Source organism: Drosophila yakuba, unplaced genomic scaffold (assembly GCF_016746365.2).
Source record: "Drosophila yakuba strain Tai18E2 unplaced genomic scaffold, Prin_Dyak_Tai18E2_2.1 Segkk8_quiver_pilon_scaf, whole genome shotgun sequence".
In the NCBI taxonomy this organism is placed as follows: Eukaryota; Metazoa; Arthropoda; class Insecta; order Diptera; family Drosophilidae; genus Drosophila; species Drosophila yakuba.
In genome coordinates, this window is record NW_025048828.1 from 305,363 (window position 1) to 331,322 (window position 25,960).

At 41.8% G+C, this 25,960-nt stretch overlaps 1 pseudogene; it reads right to left on the reverse strand.

The window, feature by feature from the left end:
- The window catches only part of LOC120322353, a 127,201-nt pseudogene extending 123,469 nt beyond the window's left edge, over positions 1 to 3,732 (reverse strand).
- Positions 3,733 to 25,960: the final 22,228 nt, after the last annotated feature.

Genomic DNA, 25,960 nt, shown 5'->3' on the forward strand with positions numbered 1-25,960 from the left:
TGGAATCTCAAAAAGAGACGCAAGTACCAAGTTTTCCGAGGAGATTAATCCTAAGACGTCCATACAAAAGATATGGAGTAATATCCGCCGATTTTGTGGGCTAAATTCTACCAAGCAAATTCACTGTCTAAACCACCCACACAATCCTTACCAATTCATCACCTACCAACAAAACATAGCTGGCTTGTTTTGCGAAAATTTGTCATCTGAATCACGCGATTGCAATTTCTCCCAAATTAATGAAAACAAAACTAAAATAATTCAAGACAGCACACGACACACTCCCGAGCTCTGCCAGTTGAGCTTGACGTTAACTTTATTAAATTCTATTCAGCAAAAACTCCAGGCTTTGAGAGAATTAATTACGATATGATTAATTATGATTATATGAATCTCCAGCACCAGGTAATCGACTTATATAATCTTATACTACGCGGCCACATACCGCAACAATATAAAATTAGTGTAATCATTCCCATTCTCAAGCCTGACAAAGATAAAACCGACCCATTATCATACCGCCCAATTTCGCTTAACTGGCCAAACTTCTCCATAAACTTGTGGGCAGAAGGCTGGTTTGTAACTAACTACAAACTTCTCCACAATAGCCAAAAAGGATTTAGGAAAGGCAAATCAGTTATGGATAGTCTACTCTTTATAGACTTTCTTGTTAACAAAACCTTGGTTACCAAGAATCACCTTTCTATTATCTTGCTCGACTTTTGCAAAGCATTTGACAAAATTGGTTTACATGCGATTATCAACAAACTATTAAAGTGGAAACTTGGACCCAAAATCATTAATTATGTTCGCAATTTTATGACCAACAGGAAGATAAAAGTTAGAGTTGGCCAACATTTCTCCAACACACTGCCACTCGATAATGGTATCCCACAAGGATCGCCTTTATTTGTCATAGCTTACTAAAATTGATAGCATTTGATTTGATTTGATAGCATTGCACAAAGAAATACAAATAAGCGTCTATGCTGAGGATGTCAACTTGATTATTGAAATGAATAAAACAAAAAATGGGATATTAAATTTAGATATGCTATACAATGACATAGCCAACTGGTGCTCTTATTCTGGTGCTGTCATTTTACCCGAAAAGTATAAGCACATGCATATATGCAACAAAAACCATGGCAGATACGATGTATCTTTTAACAGCTTTCAACTTCCCAATGTTACCTCACTCAAAATTTTAGGCCTGATATACAACAATAAACACAAGTGGAAATCACACATAGGCTTTTTTGTCGTTGCTCTGCTGAAACTGCTTAATATTATTAAATGGCTATCTAATCCAAAATACAATTGTAGCACATTAACACTAATTTCTGTAGTGAAAGCTTTAAAAGTATCAAAAATTGATTTCGCTTTACCACTATATGGAACTGCCCCAAAAAGTGTCCTAAATAAAGTTTACTCAACTTTACATTGAGCTATTAGGAAATTTGCCTCTTGAGGCCAACATTGCGCCTCTCGCCATTAGACAAAAGCTCCTTACCACCAATCTATTTACATGCATCACCAATAGCGCAGATGCACCCATTTGTAATATAATAAAAACAATATAAAAAAGGGGGGTGAAAAACTGTCTTTTTTAGACAAAATTATAGAATCGCACAAACACCTCGAAATACAATTAAATCATTCAAAAAAACATGTCTAAAACAAGAGAAAACGCTATAGTCGAGTTACCCGACTATCTGATACCCGTTACACAGATAGTGAAAGTGCAAAGGAGAGTCTTCAACAGTGACAGTTTTTGCCGTTTTGTGGGCGTTAGATTGGGCGTGGCAAAAGGTTTCTTGGCAAATCGATAGAAATTTACAAGATTAATACAAAAATGAAAAAATATCAAAACATTTTTCAAAAGTGTGGGCGTGGCAGCTTTGGACGGTTTGTGGGCGTTAGAGTGGGCGTGGCAAAAAGTTTTTTAACAAATCGATAGAAATTAACAAGACCAATACAAAATGGAAAACATAATAAAACATTTTTCAAAAGTGTGGGCGTGGCAGTTTTGGGCGGGTTGTGGCGTTAGAGTGGCCGTGCAACATGATTCGACAAACTTGCGCTGCGTCTATGTCCCTGGAGTCTGTATGCTTAATCTCAACTTCCTACTTTTTATACCCGTTACTCGTAGAGTAAAAGGGTATACTAGATTCGTTGAAAAGTATGTAACAGGCAGAAGGAAGCGTTTCCGACCATATAAAGTATATATATTCTTGATCAGGATCAATAGCCGAGTCGATTTGGCCATGTCCGTCTGTCCGTCCGTCTGTCCGTCTGTCTGTCCGTATGAACGTCGAGATCTCAGGAACTACAAAAGCTAGAAAGTTGAGACTAAGCACACAGACTCCAGAGACATAGACGCAGCGCAAGTTTGTCGATTCATGTTGCCACGCCCACTCTAACGCCCACAAACCGCCCAAAACTGCGACGCCCACACTTTTGAAAAATGTTTTAATATTTTTTCATTTTTGTATTGGTATGGTAAATTTCTATCGATTTGCAAAAAAACTTTTTGCCACGCCCACTCTAACGCCCACAAACCGCCCAAAACTGCCACGCCCACACTTTTGAAAAATGTTTAAATATTTTTTTATTTTTGTATTGGTCTTGAAAATTTCTATCGACTTGCAAAAAATCTTTTTGCCACGCCCACTCTTACGCCCACAAACCGCCCAAAGCTGCCACGCCCACACTTTTGAAAAATGTTTTGATATTTTTCATTTTTGTATTAGTCTTGTAAATTTCTATCTATTCGCCAAAAAACTTTTTGCCACGCCCACTCTAACGCCCACAAACCGCCAAAAACTGTCCTTCGCACTTACACTAGCTGAGTAACGGGTATCAGATAGTCGGGGAACTCGACTATAGCGTTCTCTCTTGTTTATTATCACTCTGGCATTTATAGTTTTTGAGATCTCAACGTTCGTACGGACAGACAGTCGGCCGGATATGGCAAAATCGATTCAAATAGTGTAACTATAATTATACCTAATAAGCCTATAGCTCTTAAGCTTGCCAAATTTATCAAAAAACAGTTAAATATTCATGTAGAGCCACTCTTTAGAATCTTTCGATATATTATTGAAAGAGAGCGACTTTATATAAAATATTATATATATTCTCCGATCTATATAATAAATTCATATATTTTACTCAATCATACTAACAGTAATTAAAAATAAATACCTTTTTCCATACAATTGGAACACAAAATATCCAGTAAATCCATAAGAATGTCAAAGCTAAAGTCCACAGGTAAATAACAAAATCATTACCGATCGAGTCCCAACAATTCTTAAGCAATGCCATCCAAAATAAACAGTAGCTCGCCATATTGTTAATAACTATCTACATATAAAAATTTTTTATTAAATTCTGATATAGAGCTTACTATATAGCAGAAGTTATACATAATATCAGCAGTCTGGTAATAATGAAAAAGGGCCTTATAATTCAGTTGAATTCCTTGTTGTCTGAAAACTCCTTAACAACTAAAACTTTTGTTTGGAACTACAGTTTCAGTAAAACAAAAATTAAATTTCATCATTTTTACTAGGGTGGACCTTAATTGGGCAATAAAGCTACGTCAAGATAAATTCAATATTTAATGTTCAACCGTTTAGAGTTTTACCGTAATCGGAGATCATCTACATCTTTAAATACAGTAACAACAAATATTTACATATATTATGTCTGCTTTCTATATGGGTATTTTCTACTGAAACCGACGTTTAGTATAAGAATAGTCATACTAAATATTGTTAAAACCGAACTTCTGGCTATTTAACCAAGACTGTTAAAGTTTAAAATGTAAGTCCAGTAATCGAAAATATATTTAGTTTTATGCATAATTATTCACACTTACACTATCAGTTAAATTTTCTATATTCTTACTTATAAAATTTTACCGATCTGATGTTATATCTTGTGTGTTATATCAGCTTTAGTATTGGCGATATCTTCAGTTTACCTCGTTATGAGTTACTATTTTTATATGTCTATATATTTTTTTGTACCTTTCCAAACAAATAATTTACTACGAGTTATCTTCGTGTATAAATATAAATGATTATAGGATGAAACCAGACTTAACGCTATAATCGATAATCAGATAGACGTAACTCAATGAAAGTGCAAAACGATATTTCTGTCATTTCGATAGGAATTGGGGAAGCCTGATAGTCTTGCGCGGCTGCTGGGTTAGAAGGGCGTGGCCAATATGTTTTTGGTATTCCGATAGAAATTGTCAGGACAAATAATAATACCAAAAAATTTAAGGAGTTTTGGAAGGTTGTGTGGCTTCCGCTAGACTTGGCATGGCAAAAAGCTTTTTGTCAAATCGATAAATATATAAATCTAACATAATGTGAAAATCTAATTTAATGTGAAAAAATATCAAAACATTTTTCCAAAGTGTGGGCGTGGCAATATTAGAACGTTAGAAATTTACAAAACTAATAAAAAAATTGAAAAATATTAAAACATTTTACAAAAGTGTTGGCGTGGCAGTTTTGGGCGGTGTAGTGGGCGTGGCAAAACCTTTTTCTGCAAATCGATAGAAACACAAAACTAATACATAAATGAAAAATATTAAAACATTTTTCAAAAGTGTGGGCGTGGCAATTTTGGGCGGTTTGTGGGCGTAAGAGTGGGCTTGGCAACATGAATCAATAAACTTGCGTTGCGTCTATGTCTCTGGGGTCTGTATTCTTAATCTCAACTTTCTAGCTTTTATAGTTCGCAATCTGCATTGAGATATGCTCCCAAAAAAAATTAATATAATCTCCACTTACCTCCAAACAAAATCCATGTTTAATATCAAAAATTTGCAAGCAGTACGGCTGCCTTCAAACAACAAGCCAACTCTAGTTGCTGGAGACTTCAACTCGTGGCATAGAAGCTGGGGTTCCCCCACTAACAACAAAAAAAAACCATCCTGGAAAAATTCATTATGCAGTCGAACTATATCATTCTTAATGACAAGAGCCCACACACTTGAGCACACACAACACTCTCACACACATAGACCTCACTCACTGTTCAGCAGAGCTGGCAATACATGCAGAGTGGGAAATAGAAACCAACTTTTTCGGAAGTGATCATCTTCCAATCATGACGTATTTATTTCATTCCACCCAAAACAACTCAATGATAAATAGATCCCCATTTAATACAGACAAAGCTGACTGGAAATTGTTTGAATCGCTGACCAACTCATTTATTCTGATAACCCCCAATAGCCTGAATATCAATCACGAAGCAGCCATTATCAATAATATGTGAGGAGTCTTAAAACTCCCCACAAATCCGGGTGCAGGAGATCGGAGATCGAAAAGGAGCAGCTCGCAACAGTACCACAACTACACACGCGCAGAAGAAAGAGTTCAACCAAGAGATCCATGGCTGAGAGTCCCATTAGACGAAAGCCGACGACAAGTGGGTATGAACAGCGTGAACGAGGCAGGGTGCAAAGGGTGGACCCAACATCAGGAAGCAAGGATGACACCATAAAGCTGCTTTAAAGGAAAACAAACCATATCAGCTGTTAGCATCAAAAAAAGAGAAAATCGGGATGGGGGCGCTACGATAATAGCGGTCGATCGATAGTGAGATCGATAGGGAACAACAAATACTGGATTTTATATTGATTTTCAACACGACATCGGAACATCGGAAATACGGAACATGAAGTGGCAACGCCGGTCGCCAATATCGATAACTCGATCGCGCACTCAGCGATGGGACAACATCGGTAGGAATCGGAAGTGGCAACGCCGGTCGCCAACATCGATAACTTGATCATGGTGAGTATCGGTGGAGTTGCCAGAGATGGAAAGCGCTCATCGGCGGGAAATTTAAATGCGGAGCTGGCGACCAGAGGCAGACGGCAACAAATACAGGAAGCTGGAGAAGGGCGCGAGGATCAAGATGCCGAGTCAAGATGTCGAACGACAGGGTCTACTAGGCTGAGGCTGTCGGGCTGAGATCAAGGAGGCGCCGGTCGACGTGAGGAGTAAGGAACGGTGAGGATCAAGATGCCACGTCGAGATGCTCGAACAGGATGAGACGTAGAGGCTGCGATCAGGAAGGCGCAAGGGTGTTCAAGATGCCCAGTCAAGACGCTGAACGACGGGGTCTAATAAGCTGCGACTGCCAGGCTGAGAACGAAGGGCGCAGGGTCGACGAGTGGAGATCGAGGAAGTTTCCTATGCAAGGAGGAGCCAAAGCAGAGGACCGCCGGAAGCAACATCCTTTTCAAAAGCTTCCGAAGAAAGGGGGAGATGTGAGGAGTCTTAAAACTCCCCACAAATCCGGGTGCAGGAGATCGGCGTAGCAACAGCGAAGACGGCTGAAATGCGAGAGGAGTCAAGGGCGGTCAGGTCAAACGGGAAATAATGGACCTTGGACCCCGGCAAGCGGAGAGACCGTGAATTAACGGTACCGCGCTGGACCTTGGACTCAAACCCGCCAAGAGCATAGAGGTCATACGGTAACGGTGCGGACTTTGGACAGGCACAAAGAGGACGCACCTTGGACCCGAGCGAGCCGTGTGAAAAGGGGAAATAACGGGATTCCCGCAGCCGATATAAGGGACGGCGCCGGCGCAGCTCGGGACAGTAAATGAGAAGTGCGCAGAGCCATACAGCCTCACAGTCGATCGGGAAAAGTACGCGGAGGACACAGACAGTCAATGAAGAAAGTGCCATACAGACGGACAGTCAATGAAGAAAGTGCCATACAGACGGACAGTCAATGAAGAAAGTGCCATACAGACGGACAGTCAATGAAGAAAGTGCCATACAGACGGACAGTCAATGAAGAAAGTGCCATACAGACGGACAGTCAATGAAGAAAGTGCCATACAGTAGACAGTCAAAAAAGAAAGTGCCAGACAGTAGACAGTAAATGAGAAGTGCGCGGAGAGCCATACAGCCACAGTCGATCGGGAAAAGTACGCGGAGGACACAGACAGTCAATAAGAAAGTACGCGGAGTACCACCGGGCAGACAGCCGATCCGAAACAGTGCGTGGAGAGCTACACAGTGACGCCCGCAAGTGAAAGTACAATTGCGTCGTAGCGAGCATCCAAAAAGGATCCCCGCAAGGAAGGACCAGCGAAGGAGAAGCAAACAACAGGACCTGGCGTGGTCAGAAAGGGACGGTGGAGTCAGTGGTCGCAAAGGTGGTTCGGGGCAGCTCCAGCTGATCTTTCGGACGATACATCTTGCCCCATAACATCCTAAGCCCCGGCCAAGCCCGCAGGTTGGTCCTTTGGCAAGGGCGACGAGTGCCTGGCTTACGCAACAAGGGACGGTGGAGTCAGTGGGTGCAAAGGTGGTTCGGGGAGAAGCTCTAGCTGATCTTTCGGACGATACATCCTGCCCCATAACATCCTAAGTCCAGTCGAGCCGGCACGAATACGCCGTCGAGGGAGACGCGGGACCAGCTAAGAAGGACGACGAAGGAGAGACGACGCGCGTCCGAAGGCGAGGATCACAGGATTCTCTGTATCAAGTCACTGAATAAAGGTGGTTTAAATCTAAAACTCTGTTTTCTCTTGGTCGGGCAATCACACAAATCATAAATTTGGTGGGACGAACAAACAAACTCTCTGAGCTAGCCGTTGCATTTCGTAGCGAGCAGAAACAAGGAAATCAGTTCGTTACATCTGGCGCCCAACCGTGATTGTCCTGACCAAAAGAACAGAGGGGAAGATATTGAAATCGTGGAAGGAGACCGGTCGTGGAAGTCGGAGTCACCTACGTGAGTGTCCTGATCAAGGAGCCAGCATGGAGGAGACCGACGTTATGCCCAAGGAGCTTGAGGAGCTCGGGTCGAAGACACGGGAAGCGCAGGATTAGATGCAGAGCTTAAGGACAGTCTCTAAAAGAGGAAAGGGGAAGACGATACAGGGTATCGTAACGCCCAACCGAGGTTCAGAAGGAGGAGTTCGAACAGGGAGCGGAGGCGAAAAGGAGCAGCTCGCAACAGTACCACAACTACACACGCGCAGAAGAAAGAGTTCAACCAAGAGATCCATGGCTGAGAGTCCCATTAGACGAAAGCCGACGACAAGTGGGTATGAACAGCGTGAACGAGGCAGGGTGCAAAGGGTGGACCCAACATCAGGAAGCAAGGATGACACCATAAAGCTGCTTTAAAGGAAAACAAACCATATCAGCTGTTAGCATCAAGACAAGAGAAAATCGGGATGGGGGCGCTACGATAATAGCGGTCGATCGATAGTGAGATCGATAGGGAACAACAAATACTGGATTTTATATTGATTTTCAACACGACATCGGAACATCGGAAATACGGAACATGAAGTGGCAACGCCGGTCGCCAATATCGATAACTCGATCGCGCACTCAGCGATGGGACAACATCGGTAGGAATCGGAAGTGGCAACGCCGGTCGCCAACATCGATAACTTGATCATGGTGAGTATCGGTGGAGTTGCCAGAGATGGAAAGCGCTCATCGGCGGGAAATTTAAATGCGGAGCTGGCGACCAGAGGCAGACGGCAACAAATACAGGAAGCTGGAGAAGGGCGCGAGGATCAAGATGCCGAGTCAAGATGTCGAACGACAGGGTCTACTAGGCTGAGGCTGTCGGGCTGAGATCAAGGAGGCGCCGGTCGACGTGAGGAGTAAGGAACGGTGAGGATCAAGATGCCACGTCGAGATGCTCGAACAGGCTGAGACGTAGAGGCTGCGATCAGGAAGGCGCAAGGGTGTTCAAGATGCCCAGTCAAGACGCTGAACGACGGGAAGGAGCCAAAGCAGAGGACCGCCGGAAGCAACATCCTTTTCAAAAGCTTCCGAAGAAAGGGGGAGATGTGAGGATGTGCAGGAGATCGGCGTACCAACAGCGAAGACGGCTGAAATGCGAGAGGAGTTAAGGGCGGTCAGGTCAAACCGGAAATAATGGACCTTGGACCCCGGCAAGCGGAGAGACCGTGAATTAACGGTACCGCGCTGGACCTTGGACTCAAACCCGCCAAGGGCATAGAGGTCATACGGTAACGGTGCGGACTTTGGACAGGCACAAAGAGGACGCACCTTGGACCCGAGCGAGCCGTGTGCAAAAGGGGAAATAACGGGATTCCCGCAGCCGATATAAGGGACGGCGCCGGCGCAGCTCGGGACAGTAAATGAGAAGTGCGCGGAGAGCCATACAGCCTCACAGTCGATCGGGAAAAGTACGCGGAGGACACAGACAGTCAATGAAGAAAGTGCCATACAGACGGACAGTCAATGAAGAAAGTGCCATACAGACGGACAGTCAATGAAGAAAGTGCCATACAGACGGACAGTCAATGAAGAAAGTGCCATACAGACGGACAGTCAATGAAGAAAGTGCCATGCAGACGGACAGTCAATGAAGAAAGTGCCATACAGACGGACAGTCAATGAAGAAAGTGCCATACAGACGGACAGTCAATGAAGAAAGTGCCATACAGACGGACAGTCAATGAAGAAAGTGCCATACAGAAGACAGTCAAAAAAGAAAGTGCCAGACAGTAGACAGTAAATGAGAAGTGCGCGGAGAGCCATACAGCCTCACAGTCGATCGGGAAAAGTACGCGGAGGACACAGACAGTCAATAAGAAAGTACGCGGAGTACCACCCGGGCAGACAGCCGATCCGAAACAGTGCGTGGAGAGCTACACAGTGACGCCCGCAAGTGAAAGTACAATTGCGTCGTAGCGAGCATCCAAAAAGGATCCCCGCAAGGAAGGACCAGCGAAGGAGAAGCAAACAACAGGACCTGGCGTGGTCAGAAAGGGACGGTGGAGTCAGTGGTCGCAAAGGTGGTTCGGGGAGCAGCTCCAGCTGATCTTTCGGACGATACATCTTGCCCCATAACATCCTAAGCCCGGCCAAGCCCGCAGGTTGGTCCTTTGGCAAGGGCGACGAGTGCCTGGCTTACGCAACAAGGGACGGTGGAGTCAGTGGGTGCAAAGGTGGTTCGGGGAGAAGCTCTAGCTGATCTTTCGGACGATACATCCTGCCCCATAACATCCTAAGTCCAGTCGAGCCGGCACGAATACGCCGTCGAGGGAGACGCGGGACCAGCTAAGAAGGACGCGAAGGAGAGACGACGCGCGTCCGAAGGCGAGGATCACAGGATTCTCTGTATCAAGTCACTGAATAAAGGTGGTTTAAATCTAAAACTCTGTTTTCTCTTGGTCGGGCAATCACACAAATCATAAATTTGGTGGGACGAACAAACAAACTCTCTGAGCTAGCCGTTGCATTTCGTAGCGAGCAGAAACAAGGAAATCAGTTCGTTACAAATATTATTTTAAAAAGTGCACGCCAAAGCATACAGAAATTTTCTTTAAAAGCACATAGGTCATTACCTTGGTGGAACAAAGAGCTCTAAACCCTACGCATTGCCAAAAATACTGCATGGCATGCTCTTAAAAGAAATATTACCACCAAAAACATTAAAAATCAGCGATCCTTAAGCGCGCCCTTAGAATCTCAAAAAGAGACGCAAGTACCAAGTTTTCCGAGGAGATTAATCCTAAGACGTCCATACAAAAGATATGGAGTAATATCCGCCGATTTTGTGGGCTAAATTCTACCAAGCAAATTCACTGTCTAAACCACCCACACAAACCTTACCAATTCATCACCCACCAACAAAACATAGCTGGCTTGTTTTGCAAAAATTTGTCATCTGAATCACGCGATTGCAATTTCTCCCAAATTAATGAAAACAAAACTAAAATAATTCAGACAGCACACGACACACTCCCGAGCTCTCCTAGTTGAGCTCGACGTTAACTTTATTAAATTCTATTCAGCAACACACTGAAGGCAAAAACTCCAGGCTTTGAGAGAATTAATTACGATATGATTAAAGCTCTATCTATGAATCTCCAGCACCAGGTAATCGACTTATATAATCTTATACTACGCGGCCACATACCGCAACAATATAAAATTAGTGTAATCATTCCCATTCTCAAGCCTGACAAAGATAAAACCGACCCATTATCATACCGCCCAATTTCGCTTAACTGGCCAAACTTCTCCATAAAATTTTGGCCAGAAGGCTATGGTGGTTTGTAACTAACTACAAACTTCTCCACAATAGCCAAAAAGACTTTATAGACTTTCTTGTTAACAAAACCTTGGTTACCAAGAATCACCTTTCTATTATCTTGCTCGACTTTTGCAAAGCATTTGACAAAATTGGTTTACATGCGATTATCAACAAACTATTAAAGTGGAAACTTGGACCCAAAATCATTAATTATGTTCGCAATTTTATGACCAACAGGAAGATAAAAGTTAGAGTTGGCCAACATTTCTCCAACACACTGCCACTCGATAATGGTATCCCACAAGGATCGCCTTTATTTGTCATAGCTTACTAAAATTGATAGCATTTGATTTGATTTGATAGCATTGCACAAAGAAATACAAATAAGCGTCTATGCTGAGGATGTCAACTTGATTATTGAAATGAATAAAACAAAAAATGGGATATTAAATTTAGATATGCTATACAATGACATAGCCAACTGGTGCTCTTATTCTGGTGCTGTCATTTTACCCGAAAAGTATAAGCACATGCATATATGCAACAAAAACCATGGCAGATACGATGTATCTTTTAACAGCTTTCAACTTCCCAATGTTACCTCACTCAAAATTTTAGGCCTGATATACAACAATAAACACAAGTGGAAATCACACATAGACTTTTTTGTCGTTGCTCTGCTGAAACGGCTTAATATTATTAATGGCTATCTAATCCAAAATACAATTGTAGCACATTAACACTAATTTCTGTAGTGAAAGCTTTAAAAGTATCAAAAATTGATTTCGCTTTACCACTATATGGAACTGCCCCAAAACTCAACTTTACATTGAGCTATTAGGAAATTTGCTGTTTGAGGCCAACATTGCGCCTCTCGCCATTAGACAAAAGCTCCTTACCACCAATCTATTTACATGCATCACCAATAGCGCAGATGCACCCATTTGTAATATAATAAAAACAATATAAAAAGGGGGTGAAAAACTGTCTTTTTTAGACAAAATTATAGAATCGCACAAACACCTCGAAATACAATTAAATCATTCAAAAAACATGTCTAAAACAAGAGAAAACGCTATAGTCGAGTTACCCGACTATCTGATACCCGTTACACAGATAGTGAAAGTGCAAAGGAGAGTCTTCAACAGTGACAGTTTTTGCCGTTTTGGGGCGTTAGATTGGGCGTGGCAAAAAGTTTCTTGGCAAATCGATAGAAATTTACAAGATTAATACAAAATGAAAAAAATATCAAAACATTTTTCAAAAGTGTGGGCGTGGCAGCTTTGGACGGTTTGTGGGCGTTAGAGTGGGCGTGGCAAAAAGTTTTTTAAAAATCGATAGAAATTAACAAGACCAATACAAAATGGAAAACATAATAAAACATTTTTCAAAAGTGTGGGCGTGGCAGTTTTGGGCGGTTTGTGGGCGTTAGAGTGGCCGTGGCAACATGATTCGACAAACTTGCGCTGCGTCTATGTCCCTGGAGTCTGTATGCTTAATCTCAACTTCCTACTTTTTTATTATCACTCTGGCATTTATAGTTTTTGAGATCTCAACGTTCGTACGGACAGACAGTCGGCCGGATATGGCAAAATCGATTCAAATAGTGTAACTATAATTATACCTAATAAGCCTATAGCTCTTAAGCTTGCCAAATTTATCAAAAAACAGTTAAAATATTCATGTAGAGCCACTCTTTAGAATCTTTCGATATATTATTGAAAGAGAGCGACTTTATATAAAATATTATATATATTCTCCGATCTATATAATAAATTCATATATTTTACTCAATCATACTAACAGTAATTAAAAATAAATACCTTTTTCCATACAATTGGAACACAAAATATCCAGTAAATCCATAAGAATGTCAAAGCTAAAGTCCACAGGTAAATAAAAAATCATTACCGATCGAGTCCCAACAATTCTTAAGCAATGCCATCCAAAATAAACAGTAGCTCGCCATATTGTTAATAACTATCTACATATAAAATTTTTTTATTAAATTCTGATATAGAGCTTACTATATAGCAGAAGTTATACATAATATTAGCAGTCTGGTAATAATGAAAAAGGGCCTTATAATTCAGTTGAATTCTTGTTGTCTGAAAACTCCTTAACAACTAAAACTTTTGTTTGGAACTACAGTTTCAGTAAAACAAAAATTAAATTTCATCATTTTTACTAGGGTGGACCTTAATTGGGCAATAAAGCTACGTCAAGATAAATTCAATATTTAATGTTCAACCGTTTAGAGTTTTACCGTAATCGGAGATCATCTACATCTTTAAATACAGTAACAACAAATATTTACATATATTATGTCTGCTTTCTATATGGGTATTTTCTACTGAAACCGACGTTTAGTATAAGAATAGTCATACTAAATATTGTTAAAACCGAACTTCTGGCTATTTAACCAAGACTGTTAAAGTTTAAAACGTAAGTCCAGTAATCAAAAATATATTTAGTTTTATGCATAATTATTCACACTTACACTATCAGTTAAATTTTCTATATTTTACTTATAAAATTTTACCGATCTGATGTTATATCTTGTGTGTTATATCAGCTTTAGTATTGGCGATATCTTCAGTTTACCTCGTTATGAGTTACTATTTTTATATGTCTATATATTTTTTTGTACCTTTCCAAACAAATAATTTACTACGAGTTATCTTCGTGGTATAAATATAAATGATTATAGGATGAAACCAGACTTAACGCTATAATCGATAATCAGATAGACGTAACTCAATGAAAGTGCAAAACGATATTTCTGTCATTTCGATAGGAATTGGGGAAGCCTGATAGTCTTGCGCGGCTGCTGGGTTAGAAGGGCGTGGCCAATATGTTTTTGGTATTCGATAGAAATTGTCAGGACAAATAATAATACCAAAAAATTTAAGGAGTTTTGGAAGGTTGTGTGGCTTCCGCTAGACTTGGCATGGCAAAAAGCTGTCACACTATTGACAGCAATCGGCACGACATCGGAACATCGGAATTACGGAACATGAAGTGGCAACGCCGGTCGCCAACATCGATAACTTGATCATGGTGAGTATCGGTGGAGTTGCCAGAGATGGAAAGCGCTAATCGGCGGGAAATTTAAATGCGGAGCTGGCGACCAGAGGCAGACGGCAACAAATACAGGAAGCTGGAGAAGGGCGCGAGGATCAAGATGCCGAGTCAAGATGTCGAACGACAGGGTCTACTAGGCTGAGGCTGTCGGGCTGAGATCAAGGAGGCGCCGGTCGACGTGAGGAGTAAGGAACGGTGAGGATCAAGATGCCACGTCGAGATGCTCGAACAGGCTGAGACGTAGAGGCTGCGATCAGGAAGGCGCAAGGGTGTTCAAGATGCCCAGTCAAGACGCTGAACGACGGGGTCTAATAAGCTGCGACTACCAGGCTGAGAACGAAGAGCGCAGGGTCGACGAGTGGAGATCGAGGAAGTTTCCTATGCAAGGAGGAGCCAAAGCAGAGGACCGCCGGAAGCAACATCCTTTTCAAAAGCTTCCAAAGAAAGGGGGAGATGTGAGGAGTCTTAAACTCCCCACAAATCCGGGTGCAGGAGATCGGCGTAGCAACAGCGAAGACGGCTGAAATGCGAGAGGAGTCAAGGGCGGTCAGGTCAAACGGGAAATAATGGACCTTGGACCCCGGCAAGCGGAGAGACCGTGAATTAACGGTACCGCGCTGGACCTTGGACTCAAACCCGCCAAGGGCATAGAGGTCATACGGTAACGGTGCGGACTTTGGACAGGCACAAAGAGGACGCACCTTGGACCCGAGCGAGCCGTGTGCAAAAGGGGAAATAACGGGATTCCCGCAGCCGATATAAGGGACGGCGCCGGCGCAGACCGGCGCCATACAGTAGACAGTCAAAAAAGAAAGTGCCAGACAGTAGACAGTAAATGAGAAGTGCGCGGAGAGTCATACAGCCTCACAGTCGATCGGGAAAAGTACGAGGACACAGACAGTCAATAAGAAAGTACGCGGAGTACCACCCGGGCAGACAGCCGATCCGAAACAGTGCGTGGAGAGCTTCACAGTGACGCCCGCAAGTGAAAGTACAATTGCGTCGTAGCGAGCATCCAAAAAGGATCCCCGCAAGGAAGGACCAGCGAAGGAGAAGCAAACAACTGGACCTGGCGTGGTCAGAAAGGGACGGTGGAGTCAGTGGTCGCAAAGGTGGTTCGGGGAGCAGCTCCAGCTGATCTTTCGGACGATACATCTTGCCCCATAACATCCTAAGCCCGGCCAAGCCCGCAGGTTGGTCCTTTGGCAAGGGCGACGAGTGCCTGGCTTACGCAACAAGGGACGGTGGAGTCAGTGGGTGCAAAGGTGGTTCGGGGAGAAGCTCTAGCTGATCTTTCGGACGATACATCCTGCCCCATAACATCCTAAGTCCAGTCGAGCCGGCACGAATACGCCGTCGAGGGAGACGCGGGACCAGCTAAGAAGGACGACGAAGGAGAGACGACGCGCGTCCGAAGGCGAGGATCACAGGATTCTCTGTATCAAGTCACTGAATAAAGGTGGTTTAAATCTAAAACTCTGTTTTCTCTTGGTCGGGCAATCACACAAATCATAAATTTGGTGGGACGAACAAACAAACTCTCTGAGCTAGCCGTTGCATTTCGTAGCGAGCAGAAACAAGGAAATCAGTTCGTTACATCTGGCGCCCAACCGTGATTGTCCTGACCAAAAGAACAGAGGGGAAGATATTGAAATCGTGGAAGGAGACCGGTCGTGGAAGTCGGAGTCACCTACGTGAGTGTCCTGATCAAGGAGCCAGCATGGAGGAGACCGACGTTATGCCCAAGGAGCTTGAGGAGCTCGGGTCGAAGACACGGGAAGCGCAGGATTAGATGCAGAGCTTAAGGACAGTCTCTAAAAGAGAAAAGGGGAAGACGATACAGGGTATCGTAACGCCCAACCGAGGTTCAGAAGGAGGAGTTCGAACAGGGAGCGGAGGCGAAAAGGAGCAGCTCGCAACAGTACCACAACTACACACGCGCAGAAGAAAGAGTTCAACCAAGAGATCCATGGCTGAGAGTCCCATTAGACGAAAGCCGACGACAAGTGGGTATGAACAGCGTGAACGAGGCAGGGTGCAAAGGGTGGACCCAACATCAGGAAGCAAGGATGACACCATAAAGCTGCTTTAAAGGAAAAAAACCATATCAGCTGTTAGCATCAAGACAAGAGAAAATCGTGATGGGGGCGCTACGATAATAGCGGTCGATCGATAGTGAGATCGATAGGGAACAACAAATACTGGATTTTATATTGATTTTCAACACGCTGTCACACTATTGACAGCAATCGGAACGACATCGGAACATCGGAAATACGGAACATGAAGTGGCAACGCCGGTCGCCAATATCGATAACTCGATCGCGCACTCAGCGATGGGACAACATCGGTAGGAATCGGAAGTGGCAACGCCGGTCGCCAACATCGATAACTTGATCATGGTGAGTATCGGTGGAGTTGCCAGAGATGGAAAGCGCTCATCGGCGGGAAATTTAAATGCGGAGCTGGCGACCAGAGGCAGACGGCAACAAATACAGGAAGCTGGAGAAGGGCGCGAGGATCAAGATGCCGAGTCAAGATGTCGAACGACAGGGTCTACTAGGCTGAGGCTGTCGGGCTGAGATCAAGGAGGCGCCGGTCGACGTGAGGAGTAAGGAACGGTGAGGATCAAGATGCCACGTCGAGATGCTCGAACAGGCTGAGACGTAGAGGCTGCGATCAGGAAGGCGCAAGGGTGTTCAAGATGCCCAGTCAAGACGCTGAACGACGGGGAGGAGCCAAAGCAGAGGACCGCCAGAAGCAACATCCTTTTCAAAAGCTTCCGAAGAAAGGGGGAGATGTGAGGATGTGCAGGAGATCGGCGTAGCAACAGCGAAGACGGCTGAAATGCGAGAGAAGTCAAGGGCGGTCAGGTCAAACGGGAAATAATGGACCTTGGACCCCGGCAAGCGGAGAGACCGTGAATTAACGGTACCGCGCTGGACCTTGGACTCAAACCCGCCAAGGGCATAGAGGTCATACGGTAACGGTGCGGACTTTGGACAGGCACAAAGAGGACGCACCTTGGACCCGAGCGAGCCGTGTGCAAAAGGGGAAATAACGGGATTCCCGCAGCCGATATAAGGGACGGCGCCGGCGCAGCTCGGGACAGTAAATGAGAAGTGCGCGGAGAGCCATACAGCCTCACAGTCGATCGGGAAAAGTACGCGGAGGACACAGACAGTCAATGAAGAAAGTGCCATACAGACGGACAGTCAATGAAGAAAGTGCCATACAGACGGACAGTCAATGAAGAAAGTGCCATACAGACGGACAGTCAATGAAGAAAGTGCCATACAGACGGACAGTCAATGAAGAAAGTGCCATACAGACGGACAGTCAATGAAGAAAGTGCCATACAGACGGACAGTCAATGAAGAAAGTGCCATACAGACGGACAGTCAATGAAGAAAGTGCCATACAGTAGACAGTCAAAAAAGAAAGTGCCAGACAGTAGACAGTAAATGAGAAGTGCGCGGAGAGCCATACAGCCTCACAGTCGATCGGGAAAAGTACGCGAGGACACAGACAGTCAATAAGAAAGTACGCGGAGTACCACCCGGGCAGACAGCCGATCCGAAACAGTGCGTGGAGAGCTACACAGTGACGCCCGCAAGTGAAAGTACAATTGCGTCGTAGCGAGCATCCAAAAAGGATCCCCGCAAGGAAGGACCAGCGAAGGAGAAGCAAACAACAGGACCTGGCGTGGTCAGAAAGGGACGGTGGAGTCAGTGGTCGCAAAGGTGGTTCGGGGAGCAGCTCCAGCTGATCTTTCGGACGATACATCTTGCCCCATAACATCCTAAGCCCGGCCAAGCCCGCAGGTTGGTCCTTTGGCAAGGGCGACGAGTGCCTGGCTTACGCAACAAGGGACGGTGGAGTCAGTGGGTGCAAAGGTGGTTCGGGGAGAAGCTCTAGCTGATCTTTCGGACGATACATCCTGCCCCATAACATCCTAAGTCCAGTCGAGCCGGCACGAATACGCCGTCGAGGGAGACGCGGGACCAGCTAAGAAGGACGACGAAGGAGAGACGACGCGCGTCCGAAGGCGAGGATCACAGGATTCTCTGTATCAAGTCACTGAATAAAGGTGGTTTAAATCTAAAACTCTGTTTTCTCTTGGTCGGGCAATCACACAAATCATAAATTTGGTGGGACGAACAAACAAACTCTCTGAGCTAGCCGTTGCATTTCGTAGCGAGCAGAAACAAGGAAATCAGTTCGTTACAAATATTATTTTAAAAAGTGCACGCCAAAGCATACAGAAATTTTTTTTTAAAAGCACATAGGTCATTACCTTGGTGGAACAAAGAGCTCTAAACCCTACGCATTGCCAAAAATACTGCATGGCATGCTCTTAAAAGAAATATTACCACCAAAAACATTAAAAATCAGCGATCCTTAAGCGCGCCCTTAGAATCTCAAAAAGAGACGCAAGTACCAAGTTTTCCGAGGAGATTAATCCTAAGACGTCCATACAAAAGATATGGAGTAATATCCGCCGATTTTGTGGGCTAAATTCTACCAAGCAAATTCACTGTCTAAACCACCCACACAATCCTTACCAATTCATCACCTACCAACAAAACATAGCTGGCTTGTTTTGCGAAAATTTGTCATCTGAATTACGCGATTGCAATTTATCACAAATTAATGAAAACAAAACTAAAATAATTCAGACAGCACACGACACACTCCCGAGCTCTCCTAGTTGAGCTTGACGTTAACTTTATTAAATTCTATTCAGCAACACACTGAAGGCAAAAACTCCAGGCTTTGAGAGAATTAATTACGATATGATTAAAGCTCTATCTATGAATCTCCAGCACCAGGTAATCGACTTATATAATCTTATACTACGCGGCCACATACCGCAACAATATAAAATTAGTGTAATCATTCCCATTCTCAAGCCTGACAAAGATAAAACCGACCCATTATCACTGATAAACACTGATAAACACCAAACTTCTCCATAAAATTGTGGCCAGAAGGCTATGGTGGTTTGTAACTAACTACAAACTTCTCCACAATAGCCAAAAAGGATTTAGGAAAGGCAAATCAGTTATGGACAGTCTACTCTTTATAGACTTTCTTGTTAACAAAACCTTGGTTACCAAGAATCACCTTTCTATTATCTTGCTCGACTTTTGCAAAGCATTTGACAAAATTGGTTTACATGCGATTATCAACAAACTATCAAAGTGGAAACTTGGACCCAAAATCATTAATTATGTTCGCAATTTTATGACCAACAGGAAGATAAAAGTTAGAGTTGGCTAACATTTCTCCAACACACTGCCACTCGATAATGGTATCCCACAAGGATCGCCTTTTTTGTCATAGCTTACTAAAATTGATAGCATTTGATTTGATTTGATAGCATTGCACAAAGAAATACAAATAAGCGTCTATGCTGAGGATGTCAACTTGATTATTGAAATGAATAAAACAAAAAATGGGATATTAAATTTAGATATGCTATACAATGACATAGCCAACTGGTGCTCTTATTCTGGTGCTGTCATTTTACCCGAAAAGTATAAGCACATGCATATATGCAACAAAAACCATGGCAGATACGATGTATCTTTTAACAGCTTTCAACTTCCCAATGTTACCTCACTCAAAATTTTAGGCCTGATATACAACAATAAACATAAGTGGAAATCACACATAGACTTTTTTGTCGTTGCTCTGCTGAAACGGCTTAATATTATTAAATGGCTATCTAATCCAAAATACAATTGTAGCACATTAACACTAATTTCTGTAGTGAAAGCTTTAAAAGTATCAAAAATTGATTTCGCTTTACCACTATATGGAACTGCCCCAAAAAGTGTCCTAAATAAAGTTTACTCAACTTTACATTGAGCTATTAGGAAATTTGCCTCTTGAGGCCAACATTGCGCCTCTCGCCATTAGACAAAAGCTCCTTACCACCAATCTATTTACATGCATCACCAATAGCGCAGATGCACCCATTTGTAATATAATAAAAACAATATAAAAAAGGGGGGTGAAAAACTGTCTTTTTTAGACAAAATTATAGAATCGCACAAACACCTCGAAATACAATTAAATCATTCAAAAAAACATGTCTAAAACAAGAGAAAACGCTATAGTCGAGTTACCCGACTATCTGATACCCGTTACACAGATAGTGAAAGTGCAAAGGAGAGTCTTCAACAGTGACAGTTTTTGCCGTTTTGTGGGCGTTAGATTGGGCGTGGCAAAAGGTTTCTTGGCAAATCGATAAAAATTTACAAGATTAATACAAAAATGAAAAAATATCAAAACATTTTTCAAAAGTGTGGGCGTGGCAGCTTTGGACGGTTTGTGGGCGTTAGAGTGGGCGTGGCAAAAAGTTTTTTAACAAATCGATAGAAATTAACAAGACCAATACAAAATGGAAAACATAAATAAAACATTTTTCAAAAGTGTGGGCGTGGCAGTTTTGGGCGGTTTGTGGGCGTTAGAGTGGCCGTGGCAACATGATTCGACAAACTTGCGCTGCGTCTATGTCCCTGGAGTCTGTATGCTTAATCTCAACTTCCTACTTTTTTATTATCACTCTGGCATTTATAGTTTTTGAGATCTCAACGTTCGTACGGACAGACAGTCGGCCGGATATGGCAAAATCGATTCAAATAGTGTAACTATAATTATACCTAATAAGCCTATAGCTCTTAAGCTTGCCAAATTTATCAAAAAACTGTTAAAATATTCATGTAGAGCCACTCTTTAGAATCTTTCGATATATTATTGAAAGAGAGCGACTTTATAGAAAATATTATATATATTCTTCGATCTATATAATAAATTCATTTATTTTACTCAATCATACTAACAGTAATTAAAAATAAATACCTTTTTCCATACAATTGGAACACAAAATATCCAGTAAATCCATAAGAATGTCAAAGCTAAAGTCCACAGGTAAATAACAAAATCATTACCGATCGAGTCCCAACAATTCTTAAGCAATGCCATCCAAAATAAACAGTAGCTCGCCATATTGTTAATAACTATCTACATATAAAATTTTTTTATTAAATTCTGATATAGAGCTTACTATATAGCAGAAGTTATACATAATATTAGCAGTCTGGTAATAATGAAAAAGGGCCTTATAATTCAGTTGAATTCCTTGTTGTCTGAAAACTCCTTAACAACTAAAACTTTTGTTTGGAACTACAGTTTCAGTAAAACAAAAATTAAATTTCATCATTTTTACTAGGGTGGACCTTAATTGGGCAATAAAGCTACGTCAAGATAAATTCAATATTTAATGTTCAACCGTTTAGAGTTTTACCGTAATCGGAGATCATCTACATCTTTAAATACAGTAACAACAAATATTTACATATATTATGTCTGCTTTCTATATGGGTATTTTCTACTGAAACCGACGTTTAGTATAAGAATAGTCATACTAAATATTGTTAAAACCGAACTTCTGGCTATTTAACCAAGACTGTTAAAGTTTAAAACGTAAGTCCAGTAATCAAAAATATATTTAGTTTTATGCATAATTATTCACACTTACACTATCAGTTAAATTTTCTATATTCTTACTTATAAAATTTTACCGATCTGATGTTATATCTTGTGTGTTATATCAGCTTTAGTATTGGCGATATCTTCAGTTTACCTCGTTATGAGTTACTATTTTTATATGTCTATATATTTTTTTGTACCTTTCCAAACAAATAATTTACTACGAGTTATCTTCGTGGTATAAATATAAATGATTATAGGATGAAACCAGACTTAACGCTATAATCGATAATCAGATAGACGTAACTCAATGAAAGTGCAAAACGATATTTCTGTCATTTCGATAGGAATTGGGGAAGCCTGATAGTCTTGCGCGGCTGCTGGGTTAGAAGGGCGTGGCCAATATGTTTTTGGTATTCCGATAGAAATTGTCAGGACAAATAATAATACCAAAAAATTTAAGGAGTTTTGGAAGGTTGTGTGGCTTACGCTAGACTTGGCATGGCAAAAAGCTTTTTGTCAAATCGATAAATATATAAATCTAACATAATGTGAAAATCTAATTTAATGTGAAAAAATATCAAAACATTTTTCCAAAGTCTGGGCGTGGCAATATTAGAACGTTAGAAATTTACAAAACTAATAAAAAAATTGAAAAATATCAAAACATTATTCCAAAGTGTGGGCGTGGCAATATTAGAACGTTAGAAATTTACAAAACTAATAAAAAAATTGAAAAATTTAAAACATTTTACAAAAGTGTTGGCGTGGCAGTTTTGGGCGGTGTAGTGGGCGTGGCAAAACCTTTTTCTGCAAATCGATAGAAACACAAAACTAATACATAAATGAAAAATATTAAAACATTTTTCAAAAGTGTGGGCGTGGCAATTTTGGGCGGTTTGTGGGCGTAAGAGTGGGCTTGGCAACATGACACAATAAACTTACGTTGCGTCTATGTCTCTGGGGTCTGTATTCTTAATCTCAAATTTCTAGCTTTTATAGTTCCTGAGATCTCGATCTTCTTTCTCAAGGGAAGGAAAGTAACCTATCTACAATAACTATTAGGTAGCCCGCACATCAGCCAGACGCTAAGCCAGCGAATTCCAATGCTGTAGTCGCTCCACTGTCGCTACGTCAGCATATCCCACGCTGGCCAGCTTGCGGCCACAATAGAATAAAATAAAACGTTTAGTCTTAAACTGATATTGAAATAAAACGGTTCAACAGAAATTCTCTTCGTGTTTTATTTGTATCAGAGTTATTCAGCGGCGACACTGATCCTTAAGTCGACTCAGTATTCGCGACGTGATAACGAAAGTATTATTCTAATACTTAGATGTATACCTAATATGCTCGGTATGGATTTTTTCTACCTGTTATTTACTGTTTAACGAATCTAGTATATTCTTTTACTTTACGAGTAACGGGTATAATAATTTGCATCTTTAAAGTATTTTGCAAATGGGGTAAATTTTACCTTGATCTAATTGGTGCACCGAACTCAACTTTTTTCTTAAATCCAAAATAAACAAGAAAAAAGCTAGCGTTTTTTCTATTTATTATCAGTTTTGTAAATTTTTATCGATTTGCCAAAATTTGTTGTTATTGTATTAGTATAATTGCTAATTTATCACCGTAGTACAAGCTTGTGCCCCTGGTCCGATAACAATAAATATAATTGTACTATAACTTAAGACCTTGATTACATACCTGATGTGGTATATGGAATATAGATGCATAAGCCGTCTGTCCCTCGAAAACTCTATTGATGAAAAGAGCATATAACACAGTCGTCAAGCCCTCTTCCCCCAATACCCAAATTAGCTCCTAAATGCGGACAATATGCATCCAGGATAAAAACGTTATCTTTTTGTGTGCGAAAGATGACTAGATCTTCCCCCAAGCACGATACACAAGTTGCTTTCCCAGCTTTAAGCTGAGACGATTTAAGAAAACCATACCAACCATTTGAATAAGGGGGAGGCAGTTCCACAATTTTTGTAACTTTTACTTTTCTTAACCGATTTATTGTATCTCGATTTGGATTGTATCGAATAACATTTTCTGTTTTTCTTAAAAATAAATGTTTTTCGATGTCCAGATCCTGAAAAGTTTGAAAAAAGACTAGTTATTTATCAATTTAAAAAATTTGTTTTGCCAACTTACTGGTATAATTATTACCAAGTCGAGGTCCCCGACTATCAGATATCCGTTACTCAGCTAGTGATAGTGCGAACGAGAAATTTTCAAAATATATTGGCATACTAATAGATATAAGAAAAACAAGAATTAATTGAAAAAAATTAAACAAGAGAGAACGCTGTAGTCGAGTTCTCCGACTATCTGCTGTGACAAAAGAATGAGCAATACATAACCGGTAAAAGAGAACAGACGATTCGCGAAAACAGTTTATGAAATAGGAAAGATGACGAGATATTCAGATATGCGAACCCACGGCTGTTATTAGGGTCGCGTTGTGCCCTCCCATCCTATGATCACGCGCCTTAGAGTTCGGCTCTGGGGACCCCTTTGAATTTTCCTACGCACACGAATACATCAGCTGAGTTCAGTTCACTTTAAATTTAAACATCCATGATTTATTCTTATTGTCTTTGTCCTAGGGTGATAAGCTCTATACTAATTCTTAGAATAAGAAGAGACTGGAACATTATCCTCCAGTAATTAATAGAATTAAAGAACTAGAATTTGGACATTTGGGCTAAAGTTTACTTCAATGTTTATCGTGTATTCGTATTGAGATTGGCACTCGCCACATTATAATTTACTAAAATTCCCTTTCATTAGTGTTATCGACTTTAGTCGTATTCAAAAATTAGGCTCTATGGATTCAATGCTTATGAGAATTTCGACTCTACACAATTTCATTAGTTTACTCTTAAATTCTTAATGGGCACACGCCACATTATTATTCACTAAAATTTAAAAACTTAAGTCGTATTCAAAATTTAGACTCTTTTAGTTCAATACTTTACACAAAAATCGTTCAATTCTAATCGGAGTAACTTCATCATTCATCGTTACGTTAGTCGCGGCAAGTTATCTTTAAGAGAGGTCGGAAAATTCTTACTTTGGTTTCAACAATTCACTGTTCAATTTCATATCCAACGACGAAGATCGATCTTCCGATGGTATAATCTGAAAGAAATGAGAGATCACGCGAGCCATTTGCTCAGCACGAGAAGGTATCCTATAGGAATTTCCCTCACAACTCTCTTATTAGCCATGTAGTTGGAGCTCTGGCCTTGACCTATGCGATTAAAGATATTTCTTGGAACGGACAACTTAAATGATAGCAACTAAAATGTTAACTTAATCTATTTTTAGGCAGATATATATACGTAGGAATTCAATTAAGGACAGGCTTCATGTCCATTAGTTGTTGTCCTGGCGACCGAATTTATCAGGTCCCACTAAATAGATACAGCTCTGCTGACCGACACGGAAAGTCCTTGTCTGCTAGTCTTAAAGACTCACTGGCATTTAAATCATCAAATTATCGGAGGTATACGGCTCGAATAAAATACTGTATCTTCTGGATAAAGGCATCCAACGGCTAAACGAAGTTCCTGTTCCACAGGAGTCTAGCGAACGAAAATGTGGCTAACAGGAATCTCCTGGTCAAATATTATAGGCGCACACGCGACTTTATGGCGGAGACATGGGTGCTCCCTAATGGCTGGTAGGGAGAAGACCTCACGAGGTTAAAACCGGCTTTGGAGCTGCGGTTCCTCTTCACACAATCACTAATCAGCTACGGGTCACAGAGGCACCTCCTCAGTAGAAACTCCTCACTGCACGTTGGTGATCCCTCGAGGAGACGACTCCGAAAGCAGAAGAAACTGGTCACAATTTGATTCGTCCATGGTGATCCTCTTGAAACTCCTTACAGGTCTTCTAGTCTTCCTGCAGGGGTGGCGTCCACAGGAGCTCCCCTCAGGGACTCTATCGCCGAGCGCCCGATGCAGAGCGTCTCGACAAGGTTTCTCCCCAAAACAATAAATCCGCTGCCTTGCGCAGCCACAACCACGCTCCAGTGGCACAATGCTGAGAATACTGGCAGAAATGCCTCGCTTTAGCAAACTGTTTCAACATTATTCTCACTTCAAAATCTTGCCAAGTAATTTTGTTACTTTTGGCATTGACTGGGATCCTCACGCAGTCGATCCGACAGCACTGCTGCCTTACACAGCCACCCACTGGCGAAGACGATGGCCAAGTAAATTTTGTTACTTTGCCATTTGACTATAAAACGAGAGGATTCTCACCGATTTAA